The following is a 22,127-nucleotide window of genomic DNA, read 5'->3' as shown; positions in this document are numbered from 1 at the left end:
GTAATTTATGAGACTGACTTACCCTGTATAACTAATTACCGCACGCACCACAGCTATCATGCACATCATTAATAGGTGTCAGATGAATGTTATTGTAGGTTTCATTTGATCACTAAGTGCAAAGTCCCATAGATGCGTGCTGTCTTCTTGCCTGACACTGGCCTCTGCTCACCACCTTCAACAATTAGGAGAAGCACTACTGGAGACTGCGTTAGGACAGGGAACTCAATCTGCTCTTTTTGCAAGAGCGCATGAACATGGTAACACCATTATTTATTTATTTAACAGTGTTTTTATTTTTGAAAATGATACGGTTGCAACTACTATGTGGTTTTTTTTTTCTGGATTTCATTGAAAAGATCAAGATTGACCTCTGTTCCATTCTTCTAGTGCTGTGCTGTTTACTATCCACATGTGGCTATTTAAATTAATGACATTAATTCCTCAGGAATGCTAGTCACATTTCAGGGGGTCAGTAGCCTCATGGGGCTGGTGGCTATCTACCACACAGTGCATATAGAGAACATTTCCGTCACTGCAGAGAGTTCTGTTGGGCAATGCCGCCGGCAGCTTGGCGGTGGTGAAAGTGAGGTCTGTCTGTCATGGAATGACTAGGTCAGCTGGCTCTGAATTTTCTGTATAGAGGCGGGGACCGGAAAGCTCAGGGCCCCAGCTGTGAAGGAGGTGACAGTGAGTGACAGAGAGCAGTAGACTCTCCCATGAGGAAGCTTCACTAGCTTCAGGGAGCTCAGGCGGGGCTGGGGCTGGAGGGGCTCTCTCAGACAGGGAGCTCCCATCACTGCTCCTGGGAGGGACTGTTGCCTTGTGCAGTGGGACACAGAGCAGTTACATCCAAATCAGCCCAATCTAACAGTCTTACACTAGCTGGAATATTATTCAATAGAAATTTGCAGAGTTAATGAATGATACAGCAGGCAGCAAATTTTTATAATGTCAACAACTTTCATGAACACAGAGCTTAACAGTTGATATACCTCTTTAATGTGTTCTTTCGTTTGATCCTCATAACGATGTAAAGTGTGTAAGAAACCTGTGATCTTCCTCTTGTTGATGAGAGAGTCAGGGCTCAGAGGGATAAGACGTTTTCTCAGGGTCACCCAGCTAGTAAGTCGCAGGGTTGTGACTCAAATTCAGGGTTTAGGACCCTAAATGACATGTTCCATGGCAATGCATGGCCTTTCAGGTGCCTTTCCAGTAAGGGTATTTCTAGCAGCAGACTGCTGATGTGGTAGGATTCAAGGATGCCTTTGACACTTAGGGTTTCCCAGGGACCAGTTGATTCAACTTTGGTAGGTTTTTTAAGTTGTCAGCTTGATACATGATTTTTATTGTTCACGTTTGCCCGAATTTATGCTTTCAGGCTTTCACAGGCAGACCGCCTGGCATTCTGAAGCAGCAGCTTTCACACTGTGTCCCACCGATGCCAACAGCTCCATGGAGGGGCCGCAGAGGCTGCCATGGGGGTGCGACCCAGTGGGGCGGCCTTGTGTTTGGGCTCTGGGCTGTTCAGAGCTGATATGCTTTCAACTATTTTTATATATTTGACATCCCACAGAAAAATTTCACTTGAAAAAAGGTTCTCTTGCTCCCCATTAGAAGAAGAATCACTGTTCTAAGGCATTTTTGGGGCAGCCTGTTTCCTGTGACAAGAAAGTGGGGCAAGCTGAACCCTGTGTGCCCAGGCATCATCCAGGCCCAGGATTCATCTGCGGACCAACACTTTCTTTCTAGTTAGAAACAACCGCTAGTAGTTCAGTGTCCCGCAGCCTACAGAGCCAGCCCTAAGGCAGGGCAGGAGACAGAGGGTCCCTGTGCTGGGACCAGGGGGCCCCTGCTTGTCTGATGGAGCTGCCATATCGTCTTATTCTGCCACTGGCTCTCATTGTCTTCTCAGTCAAGATTCCTCTTCGCTGCCTGAGCACACAGCATCTGCCGAATCCTCCCTCTATGACTTGACACTGGGTCCTAAGGGCTTGTTGGCCTTTGCCAGAAGCAGCTGCCAGATTGCCTCAACTCAGAGACCCCAATCCTGGCCTCATCTGGACAGCCGGATTCTGTGGTTGTTCACCTATCTGTAGCGCAAGGAACTTTCAAGAAGGTCAGACAATTCCCCGACATCAGCTTTTAAGATTCCTTGTTCCTCCCTTGAATGTGAATACACTAAAATTGATTGAATAAGCCTGGATTTTTGCATTATAATTCTGCCCCTGCCTAATGTTTACTGTGTAATTAATCTTAAAGCTCTTAATTTTTCAGTGATGGATTTGAATAAGCATGATGCTGCCGTCAGCGCAAAGAGGGGAAATGAGGTGTGTCACATGGGACCTGGAAAATAAGGTTAACTTGTGACAGTAAACCTCCAAAAAGCCACACAGAGTGGATGAGATCAGCCATCCTTAAAATTTACACACCTTGAGGAATAATCAAGAAATTGGTGCCTAGAGGACAGCACTGTAGTATATAGAGCAAGACTAGGGTATGGTCTCAGGAAGATGAAATGGTACCACGATTTTTGAAAGTATAACCCACACCATTCCTGGAAACAGATGAACAGCTGAATCATATTCTGCAGTAATAACAAGGTCAGAGCACTGACCTGACCATACATCGGGCATATATATCTTGTACGTTGTAATTATATGGTGCTGAGATGAGGTCAGAAGCCTACAGAGGGATCTTAAGTCTCCAACACTGTCCAAAGAACCTGGGATCTAGGCACCGGACCTAAGGCATAGGAATACTTTTGTCTCTGGGAGAGGTGCACTCTCTGATAAGGTAGTAAAGGTTTATCTGGCTTTCCTAGAGCCTGGGTGAATGTGTCGGACTGCACAAATGGGATTTGTTGTAAGATATGTGGGAGAACTGGTAGGTGGTGTACAGTCAGGACACCTGGGTAACCCTCACTGGCTGGAGGCCTTTCACGCCACTTAGCTTCCAGGTGCGTGATTTAGCACTTCAGGCTTTACTTCTTTTTCCACTGGCACTTGTTCCTTTCTGCCGAACTAACTCGTCTCCATTTTTTTCTATATTGCTTCTACTAAAATATTGTTTCTTATGTTTTAAGGCTTTTACTTATTCTCTCTCTCTGTCCATATGTTTCATATTGAAAATCTCAAGGAGAAATGAGCTTAAGTTGCCATACAATCAGTGTAAGGCCAACTCGTGGACCTTTAGATGGTGGCCCTTCTAGATGGTGTTCCATCAAATGGAACAAAGGATGGAAATCTGTTGACAAGGAAAATTTCAAAAGGCAAGACTTTGGAGGCTTCTTCTTTTTTTTTTTTTTAATTAATTAATTAATTAATTAATTATTTATAACTGTGTTGGGTCTTCGTTTCTGTGCGAGGGCTTTCTCTAGTTGCGGCAAGCGGGGGCCTCTCTTCATCGCGGTGCGCCGGCCTCTCACTATCGCGGCCTCCCTTGTTGCGGAGCACAGGCTCCAGACGCGCAGGCTCAGTAGTTGTGGCTCACGGGCCCAGCCGCTCTGCGGCATGTGGGGTCCTCCCAGACCAGGGCTCGAACCCGCGTCCCCTGCATTAGCAGGCAGACTCTCAGCCACTGTGCCACCAGGGAAGCCCCTGGAGGCTTCTTTGAAGGGTAGTAAAATCACAGGCACCTGGTAGAATCTGACCAGTATAGTGAATTATTCCCCACGACTGTCCTACCAACTTTGTTCCGATTCACACTCACCAAACAGTTTAAGGCTTATTAATTTAGTCTGCCAGATGTTCTGACACTAAGGTTTTCTGGTTAGTGGACACAGATACTGTAATCAATGGGAAGAAATGTCCGAAATTTAAATTAATAAATTGACATTTTGGTTTATGTGATGGTTAATTTTGTGTGCCAGATGTTTGGTCAAACATTATTCTGGATGTTTCTGTGAAGGTGTTTTTCCATGAGATTTACATTTAAATTGGTGGACTCTGAATGAAGCAGACTGCCCTCATGATGTGGGTGGGACTCATCTAATCAGCTGAAGGTCTGAATAAAACAGAAGACTGACCTTTCCCCAGGCAAGGAGTTCCACCAGCAGGCAGCCTTAGGACTTGAACTCGACATGGTCTCTTCCTGGGTTTCCAGCCTGACAGTTCACCCTTCAGATTGCCTCCATAATCACGTGAGCCAGTTCCTTAAAACAAATCTCTATTTATATACACACCCTATTGGATTTGTTCCTCTGGAGAACCCTGACAGTTATTTAGAGTGTCTTGTGAGTTTGTTTAACATGGGTCAGTTCTCCTGAGTTCATTCTACTGTCGAGCCTCTAAAAACTCACATTTCTCAAGTAGTTGTCATCTTGAGTTAAAAGTTTCAGTTTTTTGCTCTCTAACTACATTGATCTCTTTCTGAGACATTCAGTGATTTGTTTAATGCTTATTGAAACTTCTTAAGATTCTTAGATTTAAGTTTCCATAGCACTGTAGGGTGACATTCACATGAATCTCCAAATAAGTTTTAAAGGACAAATAGACACTGTGGCTCAGGGTATTAGTTATTCGTCAAGGTTGAACCCAGCAGGCTACATGTTGCATATGGGCAGCAAGGACCAGGGGGACAGGGGACAGGTGTCTCCAAAGTGTTGGTTATTCTATTCCTTTCCTATTGTTGCTTTAACAAATTACCACAGAGCTAGTGGTTTAGAACAACACAAATTTACTATCTTATAGTTCTGAAGGTCAGAAACCTGAAATGAGTCTCATGGATCTAAAATCAAGGTGTCAGCAAGTCACCATTCCTTCTAGAGCCTCGAGGGAAGAGTTCCTTTTCTTGCCCTTTCCACCTTCCAGAGGCTGCCCACATTCCTTGGCTCTTGGCCCCCTTTCGGTTAGCAATTGCGTCACTCTGACATCTGCTTCCACTGTCACATCTCCTCCTCTGACTTACTCTCCTGCCTCCCTCTTTCACTTACAAGAACTTTTGTGATTACACTGGCCCACCCAGATAATCCAGAATAATCTCTCCATCTCAAGATCCTTAACTTACTCACCTTTGCAAGGTGCCTTCTGTCATATAAGGTTAACATATTTACAGGTTCTGGAGATTGGATATAGACTTTGGGGTGGTGGGGGTATGAATCTGTTTCCCATAGTTATATTATTTTCTTATTGCGTACTTTTATAAGCATTTAGGGGTTATAGTGTGGCAGGACTCTAAAAATTGAAAATAAAGAAAATAGAGTCATTTAGAGTCACATTTAAAAATCAACACATAACTTACAATAAAGGTAGAGAAAATCATCTGAAGAAGATGAAATTACTTGTAGGCAAGCATGCCTTTGCTGTAACGTCTTTAATGTCTTAATATCACTGATAGAATTAAATAAAATTAAAGAAAAAGGACAATAACATAAGTATATATTGGCAGTGCCCACCCAAACACTAAAAAGGAAAAGGGAGACTCAGATACTGTTATTTGATTATTTCAGTTCTCATGGTAAGCGTGTCCCTGAAGGGTGAATGATACAGGGCTTTAGTCCTTGCATTCCAAGTACACTAGGCCCACTGACAAGTCTGTCCCTGTGGTAAGACTGTATATCAGGCTAAGGAATTTGGTCAGTGAATCCTAAACTGTATCTGTAGAATAATATCGTTCCATGAGATATTGACGTGTTCTATAAAGACGGGAGCCAAATTTATTCTAGAAAACTGCCTGTCTGAGCTCACAACTCCACAGTGTACATCTGCAGATCAAAGGAAATGTGCAGTTATGAAAGCTGTTTTCCTTGGTTTAATCCAGCGTTTCTCAACTTCACTTGATTACTGAACCTTCTGTTGTTGTTGAAAGATCTATTAAAATGTCTCACAGCACACAGCACATTTTGGGAAAGGATGCATTAAAGGCTTGATTTATCTACCTCCTGTTGTTTTGAGTCCATGCTCATGAAGCCTCCTTTTGATTTCCATGTGGTTGGACCACAAGGCAAAAAAAAAAAAAAGTTTTGATCAAGCCATCATGATATTTCTTGAGCGTGTGGTGTTATATTTCTCACTGTAAATTAACACATCAGCCTTTTGATGTTTACTTTTGTCTCATGTGCCTTTTAGTTACTTAGTGTGAATTGATCTCTTTGTCACCCAAACTTCCATTTACTTTTTATTTATTTATTTATTTTATTTATTTATTTTTGGCTGCATTGGATCTTCCTTGCTGCGTGCGTGCTTTCTCTAGTTGCGGCGAGCAGGGGCTACTCTTTGTTGCGGTGCGCGGGCTTCTCATTGCGGTGGCTTCTCTTGTTGCGGAGCACGGGCTCTAGGCACGCGGGCTTCTGTAGTTGTGGCTCGCGGACTCTAGAGCGCAGGTTCAGTAGTTGTGGCGCGTGGGCTTCGTTGCTCCACGGCATGTGGGAACTTCCCGGACCAGGGCTTGAACCCTTGTCCCCTGCATTGGCAGGCGGATTCTTAACCACTGCGCCACCAGAGAAGGCCTCCATTTACTTTTAAATGCCTGTCTACTTACCACTATCTACAAAAGAAAGGGAAACCAGAACTTTACTGTTAGAGTGATGGGTGGAAAATAGTAATGAGTTCTGGACTCCAAGTGCTTGTCCTGGTGGCCTGACATCATGAGAATTGCCTGGACTGCTTTGAGAGACGGGTGGATCTTGAAGCTAAGCATCAAAATGAAGGCCTAAGATTACCACATACTTCTGTCCATAAACAATCACTTCAATTTTTTTCCTATCAACTAACTGATGGATAGTAGTATCAATCTATTATACACGGTTACTACAAAGTGTATTCATCCTCCTGACCATAAAAGGGTCCTCCAAAGCTAGGAGAGAATATGGCGTCAAGGAGGGCCAAAGACAGATCCAGAATAGCATGTAGTTTGATTTTAAAAATCAACCTGTGATACAAAGATCTTTTATAAGAGCCAGTTAATGTTAGAACCATGAGTTTTCCTCTTATTGCACTCAGCTGCAGTTAGACTGTCATATGTATTGTGATTTGTATTAAAATCCTCAATAGCTCAGAAGAGAAAGAAAGCTTTGAGAAAGTTCATGTAAGAGTGATTACTCAAGTATCAGATTGAGTATCAGTGATACTCAAGTATCAGATTATGAGAATCATGAAGAAAGATGAAGAGATAGAGAATCAGTTGGCCTTTTTAGAAAATGATAACATAATTATCATAGAAAAATATAATAAACTTCTATAATTCATTCAAAATTAATACATTTAAACCAACAAAGTTCATGGTAAATAAAACCTTGTAATAGCCTTATAGGCTTTATTCTTGCCATCCTTCCTCCTTTGTGTCCTCAGTTTACTCAAGCATGGTTTCCCACACCAATGTACTGTGCCTCCCCAGACCCCTGCATCTTCCAGTGGTTCTTAAGTAGCTCCTCATGGGGTAAAGAGTGCAGATTTAGTCTCCATCTGCTTCTTAGGACCTGACATTTAAGAATTTCCCTTCGCACAGGTCTATCCTGTCAGAGGCTTACAGTTCCTCTAATTCTTGGCTAAACTTTGCCCTAGCTCTCATCCAATGAGAAAAAAAAGACGTCACCTCCACCTTTTTGGCATGAGAGAGGTGCTTGAGCAGGAAATTGTACAGGGTGTAGTCCTGTGGACCAAGAGTTGTAGAAAAAAGTGGAAGGACACAAGATCTGAATTAGATCAAAGAGAAAGACCACTTCCCTAAGAAATATTTTCTTTACATTTGTTGTCATTTGGGCATAAAAAAGTTGAATTTTAATGTTGCATTAATAAGATTTTTTTCATTTATTTTTATTTCAGAAAGTGCAATTAAACACAAGGAAATCTGCATGTGATTTTAATAGCCCCAAATTATAATATAATTATTAAATATTAATATCAAGTTTTTGCAAAATTTCAAAATATATAAACAGTCAAATGACCCTATACCAACAGACATGTGGTACAAAAAAAGCCATACTTTAAAATATTTTTATTAGATTTATTTAGTAGAGCCTTTCTTACTGTGATCTAGACATACATTGAAGCAATCTTTGAAAATTCAGTTATTTTAAAGTTGTAGCTTTGAAAATTGAACTTCTCTTATTAACCTTAGAAGTGACTATGTAAATGGCTTTAAGTGTTTACAATTCTCCTTCCTCCTTTCCAGATAAGAAAAGGACTATGGCATCAAAGGTTACACTTCATTTCGGAAGGCTCAAGAAAATCTTACAGAGAAAATTTCTTCCTAAATCTAAATTTCTGAGTCTACAACTCTTTCCTTCCTCTTACCAGGAATTAGTACTAACCTTTCTTTGCCTTGGTGATGGTTATCAGAGACATATATTAAATTCTTTCAACCTTGTTTATAGAGCTTTTGGAGAAACTCAGGGAACGTGTGTGGCTTGATATCGGCATTTTTTCTAGGAGTTCTGAATACTGGATTAGAATAGTATGGTTGCATTTGCATTAATTTTGGTTCTTCAGTAAAGCTTCATTTATTGAGAGCTGTGCTATCCAGTGTGGTAGTCATCAGCCAAGTGTGTCCATTGAGCACTTGAAATGCGGCTGGTATGAGTTGAGATGTGCCATAGTGTAACACATACCAGATTTCATAGGCTTAGTACAAATGAAATGTGATAAAATGTCATTAATAATTTTATGTTGATTATATATTGAAGTGCTAATATAGTGTTTTGAATATGTTGGGTTAAATTATATTTATTATTGGAATTAATTTTACTCTTTTAAAAACTCTTTTAATGTATCTGCTAGAGAACTTAAAATTACATGGGTGCTTCCACTGCTGGCTCACATTTTTGTTTCTGCTGAGCAGTGGTGATCTAGAGCCATTGTGCAAAGAAGGATTTTACATGTTTATATTTTCCAGATACATTTAAACATTAAAATGTTCACTGTGTCAATTATTTTTGTGAAAGTCTTCTTAAATGTACTATACTTCTGCATCATCTTAATTAGAAAAAGCAACTTAATATAGCATTTTCTTCATGAGTCAATACCATCATTATGGAGCTTAATTTTTTTTATGTTGTGTTTTATTGTTGCCCCTATGAGTGAGTGAACCTTATAGGGCTATTGCTCTCACTTAATATGGCCCCTGGTTCATGTACGATTATAGTCAGGAGTTTGGCTGTATTTTCGCCAATGTTTGTTATTGCTTCTTAAGAATACCTTTATGCCCTTTCTAATGCAACCTGTATGTCCTTTATAATTTAAGAAAACTTAACAGTTTTCTAGAAAAAGCAGGCAAGCAGCTTATGAAGTCTGTAAGCTTTTACAGAACTGTAGGTCTTAGGGCCCATGGTAGGCTCTGCTTCTTCTGTAGATAAGGTCCATGGGTTTTATTACAGCTGGTTTTCTTGCAAGGCACAGATCTTTTTTGCTTCTGGATGAGAGGTTATGGATGAGATATCTGTGGCTGCCAGAAGTCTTCCTACTAATCTATTACCTGAAGTGTGGCATTTTCAGATGACATTAGAATTTATGTATACAATTGTTGAGATAGGTATATAAAAATATATAAGGGATTGATAGGCAATAGCTAGAATTTTTCTGTTGACTCCTGTTTTTTTTTTTTTTGTTTTTTTTTTAAGACAGTGTTGTGGGTTCATGCCACAGCTGCTATGTTCAAGTGTGGCTAAGCAGGCAAAGGTGGAAGGAACTATGCTCATGTGAAATTTCAACCTGTTAGCAAATGTAGCCTATTGTTGTTTAGCTATTCACCTGAAGTCTTTCCCCACATTCCTTACAGGTGCAGCTAGGGCTGTTTTGTGTGTTGCTGCTGTTTCCCAGTAGTCCAAAGCTCTGTTGCATTGCTTGATGCTGTGTTTCGATGTGTGCTGATAGCATTTATCCTGCTCTCCTTGCCTGTGATTTTTCCGACATCAGCTTTCAGATATAATAGCCCCTTGAGTCTCCTGCTGTCTTCTATTCTCTGCATACACACATTCCAGGGGCACATCAATATGAGGATTATTTCAGTGCCAAGACTGACAGTATTCCTTATGATGCTGGTGAGAGATCTGATTTTTAAGTTAACATTCTTAGATCTGGGAGACGGTATTGTTCCCTAACGCACAGACATCTTTTATAACCCATATAACATCATATTATAAACATCTATTTATTGGTAAGTTCTATCATTTGAGTGAAGGATTCTAGGATGCCTTGTGCTGCCCTTGTAATATTGTAGGTGTTTTGTTGTACCTGTTGCTGAACTGAACTGAACTGATGAAACTGCTCAAGAGTCTCTGTAAGGTGTGTGCAAACGATGCAGAGCTTTCAGCAAAACAAGTTCAGAATGCATTCTTGCTTATGGACCCTCAGTTTGTAATGCAGAGTAAGAGAGTAATGCTGGGTTACCTCTAAGCTTGGTCTATCAGGTTCATAAAAGACATAATGGCATTTTTCATGTACTTCTCTACTTCTTAGTCGATAACTCAGCAGTAAATGGCTTCTTTAGGCTTACACCAGCTCATTGTTCTTTCTTGACTCTAAAGAATTTCATGATAAATCCATGCCAATTGCTTCATTACCTCTCCATGGCATTTGATGATGCCTGTAACCTAGACATTACCCTTCAATCTGGATACTTTGAGAAGGTTGTACAGAGTAGAGCATGGCACTACTCTCTTTTATTGGTGATATGGAACAGGTTAGATAGGACACTGTCTATTATTAGGTGACTGCATAAGTCAACACTGCTGCATAAAAAATAATGCCAAAATGTCCAGTTGCTCATAATAACAAATATTTATTTTCTTAATCATGTGTCTGTGGGTCAGTAGGGTTTCAGCTGGGGTCTGGCTGAACATGGTTGAGCTCAGCTGGGCTTGGCTTCAGGCTCAAGACTGGATGTAGATCTACTTCATGCTTCTTTATTTTAGGACCAATCACCATCCAAGGTATGCTCTTCTGATGATGGATCACAAGGGTACAAGATCCAAGCCAGATCATGAGAATACATTTAAAGCCCCTGCTAATGTATCACTGGATAAAGTAAGTCACACAGCCAAGCCCAACATCAGTGGGGCAAAGAAATATACTCTTGCTACTCTAGGGAGAGGCACCACAAAGCCACATTATACAGATATTTCCAGCTATTGTTGTATGAAGAGGACAGTGAGACCTCTCTGCAAAACAAAATCAAATATAAAACTGGATAAAATTGTCAATAACAACCATTTCAAGGCTATGGAAATTGAGCAAAAGGAGATAATAATTGAGAAGGATCTATTCCTGAAAAAATCTGCAAGAATTTTGGGTAAGAGCTGTGGGAATATGCACCTTTTCTGCTTGGAGATGCTTCCCCAGCCCATACTGGTTGGTGAAAGCTGTAGTTTACCAGGGTAGTGCTGGCTGTGAATACCAGCAGTTTTGCTTCCTGAGTGGGCAGACTCAACTTGAGGCTGAAGACAAAAATCCCATGGCTTTGTCATCTAAAAGTGGCAAACTCAGTAGGAATCAAACGGGAAAAACCTACAGCTTTTCTGGCCTGAGGCTCTGGTTCTATCTGGGGCAAGTGATGGACCAGCTGGTAACTTAATGGGGAGATCTTGGAAGTGAGAGAGCCGTTAAAAGGACTCCATAAGCTTTCCACACATTCCTGGCTGACTGGCACTATGAGCTATGCTCATGCCAGAGGAGACCAAAAAGAGTGTACTGAAAAGTAAAAGCCAAGGCATACTTGAGAACTAACTGAGGGTTGAATGCATTTCCCAATCTATACACAGATTGATTGCCAGAGGGTGGAAGTACTTTTGGACTTGAGGTGCTCTGCATAAATTGTTAGCTGACCACTAAAATATTAGTGACACGGGGATGAACCCTAATAAGAAAAGCTGAAAAATAATTTTAAAAATACAATTCCAAAACCTAAGTAGAAACATTAGGAGCTGCACACGTGTGGGAAAATATGGTGACTATGACTCAAAAAATAGGAAATCTAAATAGATTTAAAATCTATAAAAAAGAACCAAGTAGAAATTCTAGATTTGAAAAATACAGTAACTGAAGTGAAAAGTTCACTAGAAGGGTCAATAGAAGATTTGAAATGACAGGAGAAACAATCAGTGTACTTGAAGATAGATCAATAGAAATTATCTAATCTAAAGAATAAAGAGAAAACAAGATTGAAGACAAATAAACAGAGACTCAAAGATCTGTAGAACAATGCCAAGCATATCAATGTACTTGTTAATAGTAGTCCCAGGAGGAATGGAGGAGCACAAAGGTAAATTTTTGTTTTTGAAGAAATGATGACCATAAACTCCCCAATTTGATGAAAAGCCTTAATCTATAGGTCCAAGATGCTCAATGACCACCAAGTAAATAAACATGAAGAGATTCACACATAGACCCATGATAATAAAAACTCCAGAAAGCCAAGACAAAGTCTTGAAGCAGCAAGAGGAAAATGACTCATCATATATGGAAAACAATACAAACAATGGCTGACTTCTCACAAAAATATGGGGTGTAGAAAGTAGTGGAAGAACATATCCAAAGTGCTAATAGAAAAAATGAAAACAAAGGCTATTTACCAGGAATTTTCTATCTAGTAAGACCATCTTTCAAAATGAAGGCAGAATATAGATCTTCCCAGGTAAATGAACACAGATCTGCCTTGTAAGAAATTCTAAAGGCTGTCCTTCAAGCTGAAAGGAAATGATGATTGATAGCAGATGTGACTCAACTCAACAGGAAGGAATGAAGAGCACTGAAAATGTTAAATATGTGAGTAAACATAAAAGAATATTTATTGCTTTTTCTTAATTTCTTTAAAAACAAAGACTATGTGAAGCCACAATTATAATGCTACATTTTGGGGGATGCATAGATGTAATGTGTATGACAATACTAACACTAAAATGAGAGGGAATAATGAAAATATATCAGAGCAGAGTTGCTGTGTTATTATTACTATTACTGTTACTGTTATTATTCTGGAGCAGATTGTGATGAGTTAAAGATATATATTGTAGGGGGGACCTTCAAGATGGTGGAGGAGTAAGACGTGGAGATCACCTTCCTCCCCACAAAGGCATCAAAAATACATCTACATGTGGAACAACTCCTACAGAACACCTACTGAACCCTGGCAGAACACCTCAGACGTCCCTAAAGGCAAGAAAATCCCCACGTATCTGGGTAGGGCAAAAGAAAAAAGAAAAAACAGAGACAGAAGAATAGGGATGGGACCTGCACCTCTGGGAGGGAGCTGTGAAGGAGGAAAAGTTTCCACACACTAGGAAGCCCCTTCACTGGCAGAGAATGGGGATGGACGCCGGGGCGGGGGGAAGCTTCAGAGCCATGGAGGAGAGCGCAGCACAGGGGTGCAGAGGGCAAAGCGGAGAGATTCCCGCACAGAGGATCAGTGCTGACCAGCACTCACCAGCCTCAGAGGCTTGTCTGCTCACCCGCCAGGGTGGGTGGGGGCTGGGAGCTGAGGCTCGGGCTTCAGAGGTCGGATCCCAGGGAGAGGACTGGGGTTGGCTTTGTGAACACAGCCTGAAGGGGCTAGTGCGCCACAGCTAGACGGGAGGGAGTCTGGGGAAAAGCCTGGACCTGCCTGAGAGTCAAGAGACCATTGTTTCAGGGTGCACGAGGAGAGGGGTTTCCTCCTCTGTCTGCCCACAGAAGGCAGAGCACAGCCTAAATGAGCTCCAGAGACGGGCGCGAGCCATGGCTATCAGCTTAGACCCCAAAGACGGGCATGAAATGCAAACGCTGCTGCTGCAGCCCCCAAGAATCCTCTGCGGAAGCACAGGTCACTATCCATACCCCCCTGGGAGCCTGTGCAGCCTGCCACTGCCACGGCCCTGTGACCCAGGGACAAGTTCCCTGGGAGGACACACGGCGTGCCTCAGGCTGTTGCAACGTCATGCTGGCCTCTGCCACCTCAGGCTCACCCTGCATTCCAATTATAACTACGGTACCCCTCCCTCCTCCTGGCCTGAGTGAGCCAGAGCCCCCTAATCAGCCGCTGCTTTAACCCCATCCTGTCTGGGCGGCAACAGACGCCCTCAGGCGACCTACATGCAGAAGTGGGGCCAAAACCAAATCTGAACTCCAGGAGCTGTGTGAACAAAGAAGAGAAAGGGAAATCTCTCCCAGCAGCCTCAGAAGCAGCAGATTATATCCCCACAATCAAATTGATGTACCCTGCATCTGTGGAATACCTGAATAGAAAACGAATCATCCCAAAATTGAGGCAGTGGACTTTGGGAGCAACTGTAGACTTGGGATTTGCTGTCTGTGACTGATTTGTTTCTGATTTTTATGTTTCTCTGAGTATAGATATTAGCACTTGTTATCATTGGTGGACTTCTTTATTGGTTTGGTTGCTCTCTTCTTTCTTTTTTCCCCTTTTTAAAAATTATTATTTTAATATTTTTTTCTATTTATTATTATTTTTCCTTCTTTTTTTCTCCCTTTTGTTATGAGCCATGGGGCTGACAGGGTCTAGTGCTCCAGCCTGGTGTCAGGCCTGAGCCTCTGAGGTGGGAGAGCTGAGTTCAGGACATTGGACCGCCAGAGACTTCCTGGCGCCACATAATATCAATCAGTGAGAGCTCTCCCAGAGATCTCTGTCTCAACGCTAAGACCCAGCTCCACCCAATGGCCAGCAAGCTCCAGTGCTGGACACCTCATGCCAAACAACTAGCAAGACAGGAACACAACCGCACCCATTAGCAGAGAGGCTTCCTAAAATCATACTAAGTTCACAGACACCCCAAAACACACCACCGGACGCTGCCCTGCCCACCAGAGAGACAAGATACAGCACCTCCCCCCCCCCCCCCGCCACCAGAGCATAGGCACCAGTCCCCTCCACCAGGGAGCTTACACAAGCTACTGAACCAACCTCACCCACTGGGACAGACACCAAAAGCAACGGGAACTACAAACCTGCAGCCTGCGAAAAGGAGACCCCAAACACAGTAAGTTAAACAAAATGAGAAGATAGAGAAATATGCAGCAGATGAAGGAGCAAGGTAAAAACCCACCAGACCAAACAAATGAAGAGGAAATAGGCAGCCTACCTGAAAAAGAATTCAGAGTAATGATAGTAAAAATGATCCAAAATCTTGGAAATAGAATGGAGAAAATACAAGAAACATTTAACAAGGACCCAGAAGAACTAAAGAGCAAACAAACAATGATGAACGACACAATAAATGAAATTAAAAATTCTCTAGAAGGAATCAATAGCAGAATAACTGAGGCAGAAGAACGGATAAGTGACTTGGAAGGTAAAATAGTGTAAATAACTACCACAGAGCAGAATAAACAAAAAAGAATGAAAAGAATTGAGGACAGTCTCAGAGACCTCTGGGACAACATTAAACACACCAACATTCGAATTATAGGGGTCCCAGAAGCAGAAGAGAAAAAGAAAGGGTATGAGAAAATATTTGAAGAGATTATAGTTGAAAACATCCCTAACATGGGAAAGGAAATAGTTAATCAAGTCCAGGAAGCGCAGAGTCCCATACAGGATAAATCCAAGGAGAAACATGCCAAGACACATATTAATCAAACTATCAAAAATTAAATACAAAGAAAATACCTTAAAAGCATCAAGGGAAAAACAACAAATAACATACAAGGGAGTCCCCATAAGGTAACAGCTGATCTTTCAGCAGAAACTCTGCATGCCAGAAGGGAGTGGCAGGACATATTTAAAGTGATGAAAGGGAAAAACCTACAACCAAGATTACTCTACCCAGCAAGGATCTCATTCGTATTCAACAGAGAAATTTAAACCTTTACAGACAAGCAAAAGCTAAGAGAATTCAGCACCACCAAACCAGCTTGACAACAAATGCTGAAGGAACTTCTCTAGGCAGGAAACACAAGAGAAGGAAAAGACCTTCAAAAAAAAACCCAAAACAATTAAGAAAATGGTAATAGGAACATACATATCGATAATTACCTTAAATGTAAATGGATTAAATGCTCCAACCAAAAGACATAGACTGGCTGAATGGATACAAAAACAAGACCTGTATGTATGCTGTCTACAAGAGACCCACTTCAGACCTAAGGACACATACAGATTGAAAGTGAGGGGATGGAAAAAGATATTCCATGCAAATGGAAATCAAAAGAAAGCTGCAGTAGCAATTCTCATATCAGACAAAATAGACTTTAAAATAAAGACTATTACAAGAGACAAAGAAGGACATTACATAATGATCAAGGGATCAATCCAAGAGAAAGATATAACAATTGTAAATATTTATGCACCCAACATAGGAGCACCTCAAAACATAAGGCAGGGCTTCCCTGGTGGCGCAGTGGTTGAGAATCTGCCTGCCAATGCAGGGGACACGGGTTCGAGCCCTGGTCTGGGAGGATCCCACATGCCACGGAGCAGCTACGCCCGTGAGCCACAACTACTGAGCCTGCGTGTCTGGAGCCTGTGCTCCGCAACAAGAGAGGCCACGACAGTGAAAGGCCCACGCACCGCGATGAAGAGTGGTCCCCGCTTGCCACAACTAGAGAAAGCCCTCGCGTGGAAACGGAGACCCAACACAGCCAAAAATAAATACATAAATAAATAAATTAAAAAAAAAAAAATAAGGCAAATGCTAACAGCCATAAAAGTGGAAATCGACAGTAACACAGTCAGATTATGGGACATTAACACCCCACTTTCACAAATGGACAGATCATCCAAAATGAAAATAAATAAGGAAACACAAGATTTAAATGACATATTAAACAGGATGGACTTAATTGATATCTATAGGACATTCCATCCAAAAACAACAGAGTACATTTTCTTCTCAAGTGCTCATGGAGTATTCTCCAGGATAGAGCATATCTTGGGTCACAAATCAAGCCTTGGTAAATTTAAGAAAATTGAAATTGTATCAAGTATCTTTTCCAACCACAACGCTATGAGACTAGATATCAATTACAGGAAAAAAAACTATAAAAAATTCAAACACATGGAGGCTAAACAATACGCTACTGAATAACCAAGAGATCACTGAAGAAATCAGAGAGGAAATCAAAAAATACCTAGAAACAAATGACAGTGAAAACAAGCAACCCAAAACTTATGGGATGCAGCACAAGCAGTTCTAACAGGGAAGTTTGTAACAATACAAATCTACCTCAAGAAACAAGAAAAATCTCAAATAAACAATCTAACCTTACACCTAAAGCAATTAGAGAAAGAAGAACAAAAAAACCCCAAAGTTAGCAGGAGGAAAGAAATCATAAAGATCAAATCAGAAATAAATGAAAAAGAAATGAAGGAAACAATAGCAAAGATCAATAACACTAAAAGCTGGTTCTTCAAGAAGTTAAACAAAATTGATAAACCATTAGCCAGACTCATCGAGAAAAAAAGGGAGAAGACTGAAACCACAGAATCAGAAATGAAAAAGGAGAAGTAAGAACTGACACTGCAGAAATACAAAGGATCATGAGAGACTACTTCAAGGAACTGTATGCCAATAGAATGGACAACCTGGAAGAAATGGACAAATTCTTAGAAAAGCACAACCTTCCGAGACTGGACCAGGAAGAAATAGAAAATATAAACAGACCAATCACAAGCAGTGACATTGACAATGTGATTAAAAATCTTCCAACAAACAAAAGCCCTGGACCAGATGGCTTCAGAGGCGAATCCTATGAAACATTTAGAGAAGAGCTAACACCTATCCTTCTCAAACTCTTACAGAGTATAGCAGAGGGGGGAGCACTCCCAATCTCATTCTACGAGGCCACCATCACCCTGATACCAAAACCATACAAAGGTGTCACAGAAAAAGAAAACTACAGGCCAATATCACTGATGACCATAGATGCAAAAATCCTCAACAAACTACTAGCAAACAGAATCCAACAGCAGATTAAAAGGATCATACACCATGATCAAGTGGGGTTTATCCCAGGAATGCAAGGATTCTTCAATATACGCAAATCAATCAATGTGATACACCATATTAACAAATTGAAGGATAAAAACCTTATGATAATCTCAATAGATGCAGAAAAAGCTTTCAACAAAATTCAACACCCATTTATGATAAAAACTCTCCAGAAAGTAGGCATAGAGGGAACCTACCTCAACATAATAAAGGCCATATATGACAAACCCACAGCCAAAATCGTTCTCAATGGTGAAAAGCTGAAACCATTTCCTCTAAGATCAGGAACAAGACAAGGTTGCCCACTCTCACTGCTATTATTCAACATAGTTTTGGAAGTTTTAGGCATAGCAATCAGAGAAGAAAAAGAAATAAAAGGAATCAAATCAGAAAAGAAGAAGTAAAGCTGTCACTGTTTGCAGATGACACGATACTATACACAGAGAATCCTAAAGATGCTACCAGAAAGCTACTGGAGCTAATCAATGAATTTGGTAAAGTAGCAGGATACAAAATTAATGCACAGAAATCTCTTGCATTCCTATACACTAATGATGAAAAATCTGAAAGAGAAATTAAGGAAACACTCCCATTTATCATGGCAAGAAAAAGAATAAAATACCTAGGAATAAGCCTCCCTAAGGAGACAAAAGACTTTTATGCAGAAAACTATAAGACACTGATGAAAGAAATTAAAGATGATACAAACAGATGGAGAGATATACCATGTTCTTGGATTGGAGGAATCAGCATTGTGAAAATGACTGTACTACCCACAGCAATCTACAGATTCAGTGCAATCCCTGTCAAACTACCAATGGCATTCTTCACAGAACTAGAACAAAAAATTTCACAATTTGTATGGAAACACAAAAGACCCCGAATAGCCAAAGCAACCTTGAGAAAGAAAAACAGAGCTGGAGGAATCAGGCTCCTGGACTTCAGACTATACTACAAAGCTACAGTAATCAAGACAGTATGGTACTGGCACAAAAACAGATATATAGATCAATGGAACAAGATAGAAAGCCCAGAGATAAACCCACGCACATACGGTCACCTTATTTTTGATAAAGGAGGCAAGAATATACAATGGAGAAAAGACAGCCTCTTCAATAAGTGGTGCTGGGAAAACTGGACAGCTACATGTAAAAGAATGGAATTAGAACACTCCCTAACACCATACACAAAAATAAACCCAAAATGGATTAAAGACCTAAATGTCAGGCCAGACACTTTAAAACTCTTAGAGGAAAACATACGCACATCACTCTATGACTTAAATCACAGCAAGATCCTTTCTGACCCACCTCCTAGAGAAATGGAAACAAAAATAAACAAATGGGACCTAATGAAACTTAAAAGCATTTGCGCAGCAAAGGAAACCATAAACAAGATGAAAAGACAACCTTCAGAATGGGAGAAAATATTTGGCAAATGAAGCAACTGATAAAGGATTAATCTCCAAAATATACAAGCAGCTCATGCAGCTCAATATCAGAAAAACAAACAACCCAATCCAAAAATGGGCAGAAGACCTAAATAGACATTTCTCCAAAGAAGATATACAGATTGCCAACAAACACACGAAAGGATGCTCAACATCACTAATCATTAGAGAAATGCAAATCAAAACTACAATGAGGTATCACCTCCCACCACTCAGAATGGCCATCATCAAAAAATCTACAAACAATAAGTGCTGGAGAGGGTGTGGCAAAAAGGGAACCCTCTTGCACTGTTGGTGGGAATGTAAATTGATACAGCCACTATGGAGAACAGTATGGAGGTTCCTTAAAAAACTAAAATTAGAACTACCGTATGACCCAGCAATCCCACTACTGGACATATACCCTGAGAAAACCGTCATTCAAAAAGAGTCATGTACCACAATATTCATTGCAGCACTATTTACAATAGCCAGGACATGGAAGCAACCTAAGTGTCCATCGAAAGATGAATGGATAAAGAAGGTGTGGAACATATATACAATGGAATATTACTCAGCCATAAAAAGAAACGAAATTTAGTCATTTGTAGTGAGGTGTATAGAACTAGAGTCTGTCATACAGTGTGAAGCAAGTCAGAAAGGGAAAAAGAAATACCGAACGCTAACACATATATATGGAATCTAAAAAAGAAAAAAAAAATGGTTTGACAAACCTAAGGGCAGAACAGGAATAAAGAGGCCGACGTAGAGAATGGACTTGAGGATGCTGGCAGGGGAAAGGGTAAGCTGGGGTGAAGTGAGAGAGTAGCATGGACATATATACACTACAAAATGTAATATATATAGCTAGTGGAAAGCAGCTGCATCGCACAGGGAGATCAGCTCTGTGCGTTGTGACCACTTAGAGGGGTGGGATAGGGAGGGTGGGAAGGAGACGCAAGTGGGGGGGATATGGGGACATATGTATACATATAGCTGATTCACTTTGTTGTACAGCAGAAACTGACACGACATTGTAAAGCAATTACACTCCAATAAATATGGTAAAAAAGGGATATATATTGTAATCCTTAGATGAACTATTAAGAAAATAATTTTTAAAATATAGCTAAACCATTAATAGAGGAAAGAGCAAGATCCAACTAAATGCTGTCTATAAGAGACATATTTTATATTCAAAGAGCCAAATAGTTTCAAAGTAAAAGGATGGAAAAGCAAGTAGTAACCATTAAAAAACTGGAGTGACTTTGTTAATATACAAATGTAGGCTTTAAGACAAGAAATATTACTATAGACAAAAGGAAGCATTTCATACTGATAAAGTTTTCAGTACCTCAGGAAGAAATAACAACTATTAATATATAAATACCTAACACCAGAGCACGAAAATACATGTATCAAAGACTGACAGAATTAAAAGATAGGTAGACAGTTCAGTATTGTAGTGGTTGAAAATTTCAACATTCCTCTCTCAGTAATTGATAGAACTAGACAGTATATTCAAGACTTGAACAACATTAGCAAGCAGCTAGACATAAATAACATAGAATGCTCCATCCAACAACAGCAGAATATACATTCTGTTCAAGTGCACATGGAACTCTCTCCATATTAACTGTATTATAGGCCACAAAATGAATCAAACTATTTTGACTACAACAAAATTAAATAAGAAACCAGCAACAGAAGGTAATTTGAGATTTCCCAAATATTTTGAATTTCACAATATACTTTTGGAAAAACAGTGAGTCAAAGGTGAAATCACAAGGTAAATTAGAAAATGTGCTGAATTGAATGGGAACGAAAACCTAACATATCAAAATGTATGAGCTGTAGCTAAAGCAATGCTTAGAGGGGTACTTAACACTTTAAATGCTTATATTACAAAGGAAAGAGATCTAAAATCAACAATCTAAGCATCCACTTCAAGAAGCTAGATAAATATGAGCATGTCAAACCTCAAGTAAATAGAAGGAAAGAAATAATAATGACCAGAGAAGAAATAAGTGAAATAAAAATCAGAAGAACCATACAGAAAATCCATGAAAACCAAAATGTAAACAATCAACAAAATAGATAACCATTTACCTAGAAAAACAAAACGAAAGAAAAGAAAGAAAAAGCAAATTAACAAAATCAGGAAAAGGAAGGAAAACATCACTACAGATGCTACAGAAATCAAAAGGATTCTCCGGGAGTATTATGAACCAATTTATGCCAACAAATTAGAGAAGTTAGACGAAATGGTTAATATCTTTTTTCCTTTTTATTTATTTATTTATTTTAACATCTTTATTGGAGTATAATTGCTTTACAGTGGTGTGTTAGTTTCTGCTTTATAACAAAGTGAATCAGTTATATGTATACATATGTTCCCATATCGCTTCCCTCTTGCGCCTCCCTTCCTCCCACCCTCCCTATCCCACCCCTCTAGGTGGTCACAAAGCACCGAGCTGATCTCCCTGTGCTATGCGGCTGCTTCCCACTAGCTATCTATTTTAGGTTTGGTAGTGTATATATGTACATGCCACTACTCTCACTTGGTCACAGCTTACCCTTCCCCCTCCCCATATCCTCAAGTCCATTCTCTAGTAGGTCTGTGTCTTTATTCCCGTCTTGCCCCTAGGTTCTTCATGACCTTTTTTTTTTCTTTATCTTAGATTCCATATATATGTGTTAGCATACAGTATTTGTTTTTCTCGTTCTGACTTACTTCACTCTGTTTGACAGACGGTTAATATCTTGAAAATAAACAAATTACCAAAACTCTCTCAAGAAAAAAATAGAAATATCAATAGACCTAAAATGCATAGCGATTGAATT

This window comes from Balaenoptera ricei, chromosome 10 (genome assembly GCF_028023285.1).
Source record: "Balaenoptera ricei isolate mBalRic1 chromosome 10, mBalRic1.hap2, whole genome shotgun sequence".
In the NCBI taxonomy this organism is placed as follows: domain Eukaryota; kingdom Metazoa; phylum Chordata; class Mammalia; order Artiodactyla; family Balaenopteridae; genus Balaenoptera; species Balaenoptera ricei.
Note: the sequence above shows the minus strand (reverse complement) of the source record.